Below are 5226 nucleotides of genomic sequence, written 5' to 3' on the forward strand. Positions count from 1 at the left end.
CCCCATAATGGATTTTTCCTCCAGAAACTCATCCAATCCCCTTTTAAAGGCGTCTAGGCTAGACGCCAGCACCACATCCTGTGGCAAGGAATTCCACAGACCGACCACGCGCTGAGTAAAGAAATATTTTCTTTTGTCTGTCCTAACCCGCCCAACACTCAATTTTAGTGGATGTCCCCTGGTTCTGGTATTATGTGAGAGTGTAAAGAGCATCTCCCTATCCACTCTGTCCATCCCCTGCATAATTTTGTATGTCTCAATCATGTCCCCCCTCAAGCGTCTCTTTTCTAGGCTGAAGAGGCCCAAACGCCGTAGCCTTTCCTCATAAGGAAGGTGCCCCAGCCCCGTAATCATCTTAGTCGCTCTCTTTTGCACCTTTTCCATTTCCACTATGTCTTTTTTGAGATGCGGCGACCAGAACTGGACACAATACTCCAGGTGTGGCCTTACCATAGATTTGTACAACGGCATTATAATACTAACCGTTTTGTTCTCAATACCCTTCCTAATGATCCCAAGCATAGAATTGGCCTTCTTCACTGCCGCCGCACATTGGGTCGACACTTTCATCGACCTGTCCACCACCACCCCAAGATCTCTCTCCTGATCTGTCACAGACAGTTCAGAACCCATCAGCCTATATCTAAAGTTTTGATTTTTTGCCCCAATGTGCATGACTTTACACTTACTGACATTGAAGCGCATCTGCCATTTTGCTGCCCATTCTGCCAGTCTGGAGAGATCCTTCTGGAGCTCCTCACAATCACTTCTGGTCTTTACCACTCGGAAAAGTTTGGTGTCATCTGCAAACTTAGCCACTTCACTGCTCAACCCTGTCTCCAGGTCATTTATGAAGAGGTTGAAAAGCACCGGTCCCAGGACAGATCCTTGGGGCACACCGCTTTTCACCTCTCTCCATTGTGAAAATTGCCCATTGACACCCACTCTCTGCTTCCTGGCCTCCAACCAGTTCTCAATCCACGAGAGGACCTGTCCTCTAATTCCCTGACTGTGGAGTTTTTTCAGTAGCCTTTGGTGAGGGACCGTGTCAAACGCCTTCTGAAAGTCCAGATATATAATGTCCACGGGTTCTCCCGCATCCACATGCCTGTTGACCTTTTCAAAGAATTCTATAAGGTTGGTGAGGCAAGACTTACCCTTACAGAAGCCATGCTGACTCTCCCTCAGCAAGGCCTGTTCGTCTATGTGTTTTGAGATCCTATCTTTGATGAGGCATTCCACCATCTTACCCGGTATAGATGTTAGGCTGACCGGCCTATAGTTTCCCGGGTCCCCCCTCTTTCCCTTTTTAAAAATAGGCGTGACATTTGCTATCCTCCAATCTTCTGGCACCGTGGCCGTTTTGAGGGACAAGTTGCATACCTTAGTCAAGAGATCTGCAACTTCATTCTTCAATTCCTTAATAACCCTTGGGTGTATGCCATCAGGGCCCGGTGACTTATTGATCTTTAATTTATCAATGAGGTCTGAAACATCTTCTCTTTTAACCTCTATCTGACTTAACTCCTCGGTCAGGAGGGGCCGTTCGGGCAGCGGTATCTGCCCGAGGTCTTCTGCCGTGAAGACAGATGCAAAGAACTCATTTAATTTCTCTGCCATCTCTAAGTCTCCTTTTATCTCCCCTTTCCCTCCCTCACCATCCAGAGGGCCAACCGCTTCTCTGGCGGGTTTCCTGCTTCTAACATATTTGAAGAAGCTTTTATTATTCCCCTTAATGTTGCTGGCCATGCGTTCCTCATAGTCTCGCTTGGCCTCCCCTATCACCTTCTTACATTTCTTTTGCCACAGTTTATGTTCCTTTTTATTCTCTTCATTAGGGCAAGACTTCCATTTACGGAAGGAAGCTTCCTTGCCCTTCACAGCCTCTCTAACTTGGCTGGTTAGCCATGCGGGCACTCTCCTGGATTTAGTGGAACCCTTCTTTCTTTGCGGTATACACCTCTGCTGGGCCTCTATTACTGTTGTTTTAAGCAGCCTCCATGCACTCTGGAGAGACTGGACTCTTTTTACCCTCCCTTTCAACCTCCTTCTAACCAGCCTCCTCATTTGAGGGAAGTCCGCCCGTCGGAAGTCAAGGGTTTTTGTTAGAGATTTGCCTTGTATTCTTCCCCCAACGTGCACATCAAAACGGATCGCAGCATGATCACTGTTCCCCAATGGCTCAGTAACATTTACATCTCTAACCAGGTCCTGCGTACCGCACAAAATTAAATCCAGAGTCACCTGTCCTCTAGTGGGCTCCGTGACTAGCTGATCTAAGCCACAGTCATTTAGCATGAAGAGACATCCCCAGCAGGGCACCAGAGTGCTGCAGATGTGGTGATGGCATCTAGCCTAGACACCTTTAAAAGGGGATTGGACAAGTTTCTGGAGGAAAAATCCATTATGGGGTACAAGCCATGATGTGTATGCGCAACCTCCTGATTTTAGAAATGGGTTATGTCAGAATGCCAGATGCAAGGGAGGGCACCAGGTTGAGGTCTCTTGTTATCTGGTGTGTTCCCTGGGGCATTTGGTGGGCTGCTGTGAGATACAGGAAGCTGGACTAGATGGGCCTATGGCCTGATCCAGTGGGGCTGTTCTTATGTTCTTATGTAGAGGACTCCGAAGTCAGGGAGGACTTGGGCTTGCCACATCTCTGACCTGCTAGGTTTTAAAGAGCTAAATTTGGCCCAGAAAACCAAATCAAAGGTGTCCAATATGCTTTGCAACACAAGGACAAAAACTGGCCACTGTGCAAACAGCCTTCAATTCAGTTGACCCCACAGGCCTCGCATCCAAGTACATGGAGGAAACCACAGCAGAACGCATTTCCATTTGCAAGAGAGCGTTTTGTGCATGCATGCCCACTAGGCCCCATAAAGCAGGTGCCCAAGGTGACCTGGTGCCACCCTGTTGGGATGCTAATGCGGAGAAGGCCCTGGGGCAGGGCTGGCCCACCCATGAGGCCAACTGAAACAGTTGCCTCAGGCAGCAGGTTGGTGGGGAACGCTCATCTCTGCCTACTTGCCTCCACTGCTCCTCCTTCTCCTTCCACACCCTGGGCGGGCGGGAGGGATGGGGGGGGGAAAGGATGGCGGGATGACCAAGTCATGCCAGTGGCTGAACCGCATCGCAGCCCAGCCCGGAGCTGCGCGTGGCGCCTGCTTTGCTGGGGAGACGCGAGGGTGAACTTCTCCTGCGGGGAGGGGGGGCTGAGCTGCCGGGGACCAGGTGTGCTCCCTGCCCGAGTGCTGCCGCTTCTCCCTCCCTCTGCGGGCCGCCAGCGCCAACCCCGGGACTGCGGGACACCGGGGAGCAAAAGGGGCAGCGCCTGGCCCGCCTGGCTCCCCGGCAGGGGCGAACTCATGGCTGAGCCACGGTCCGCATCCCTGCCGCGGACACACACCCGCCGTGCCAACGCGCCGCCCCCGAAGACGGGCTGCTCCGCTCGCCTCTTGACTCTGTGGCCGCGTCACGGGGTTCTCCTGGCGTCACTGCTGCATAGCTCCAGCCCCGCCCTCCGCCAGGTGCTCTTCGCAGCGCCCCTTCAGGTGGGCTGCGCCTGTGACGCCAGCGGGGGTTGCCCCGCCTCCCCCCTCATCGCAGGCAGGCAGGAGAGGAGGGGGAGGCGCTCCTTTGCCCCCCACCTCCACGGTGCTGCTGCTGCGTCCCCACCTAGACCCATTTCCCCTTCCTGACCCCACCTCTGGCTGGGTGGCTCTTCTCCTCCTAGGAGCCTCCTGGAGAGAGGGAGCCAAGAGGTCCCCCCAAGCAGGACTGGTCTGACCTGTGCCTGCTGGTGGAAGTGAACAGCAGTCCGCAAGGAGGTGCCCCTGCCTGCAGCAGTCCACGTGGGGCTCTGCACTCTTCACCCCTTTGCAGCCTGTCAGGTGCCTCCAGTTCCCAAAATGATGGCACCTGGGCTGGGCTCCAGACACACAGGGAGACCCAGATGGGGTGCTTCGCAGCTCCAGGGAGCTGGCCACAAAGAAGGCCCACTTGCCCACAGAACCTGTGCAACACCATGAAAAGCCCCCCATCCCAGGCCCTGAAATCCAAGGGCAGAAAGGGAGAGAGTCTGCCAGTAAGCTAGCCAGCCCGTGTCCAGCACCTCTCTCTTTGAAAGACATCTGGGCCATCAGGTGCAATCCCCACCACCTCCTGTGGCAAGGAGTTCCACAGACCAACCAGCGGCAGGCAACTACTGTCCAGACTTCCCTTTCAGCACCGGTCTGAAAAGGTCACAAGCAGGACATAATAGTAATAGCTCCATAGTCCATTTTCAGGTGGTGATCTGCATGTCAGTTTCACCCACCTTATACAGAAAATATAATTCAATCATTTGAAAAAGTAGCCTGCATCAAAACACTCCGAGTTCTCACAGCAGTTGGGTAACTGTATGGGTGTGCAAGTGTGGCCCTAAACATTATGTATATGCTGCAATAAGAAAGATCTGTTTATTCTTTGCAATTATTTCAGTTAACTCTTGTTGCAGTGACAACTTATAGACTTGGGTCAGAAGTCTATAAGCCGCAGACTTCCACCACCACGATTTGATGGTAGAGTATTCCAGTTTGATGGTACATCAGTCATTCAGCAACCAGGGTTTCATACAGGAGTTGCTGGGAGGAAGAAATTATGCATGCCAGTATCAGTTTTCTTTTCTTTTTAGCATTTCTTAGAGCTCCAGTCAGTTTTCCAAAGAAAGTTTAAGAAGTAGGCTTCATTCTTCGAAAACAGTAGAAAACTTTCAGAACATATTGGAGGGAGAAGTCAATCTAAGCTTGTACACCAGGTGATGGAACAGATTGAAAAATAAAATGCGAAGCCAGCAAGGACCGTAAATATATCATGTAAGATTGTCATCGAAATGGGAGCTAATCATGCTGAGTTACTAAGCCTGTATGCAGATAGGGGGGCCCTGTATCCATGCTTCTGGCTATGTGGGCTCCCCCATGCACCTTCCAGAATCTTTTCTGAGCCCCACAGAAGCCATACATGTCCTCTCAGAACTTCTACAGGGCTCAGAATGAATGTTAGAAGGGGAGAAAGTCACTTCCAATTTTTCAGCAACACTGGAAATGATATTTTTATACCTTTAAAAGGCATTTTGAGGGCCAGGAAAGCCACTGAGCGCTTCCCCAGCCCTCAAAATGTCTTTTAAAGATATAAAAATGTCACTTCTGGTTTCTCTACAAAACTGTAAGTGATGTTTTCCCTTCT

The sequence above is a fragment of the Tiliqua scincoides genome, chromosome 2 (genome assembly GCF_035046505.1).
Source record: "Tiliqua scincoides isolate rTilSci1 chromosome 2, rTilSci1.hap2, whole genome shotgun sequence".
NCBI lineage: Eukaryota > Metazoa > Chordata > Lepidosauria > Squamata > Scincidae > Tiliqua > Tiliqua scincoides.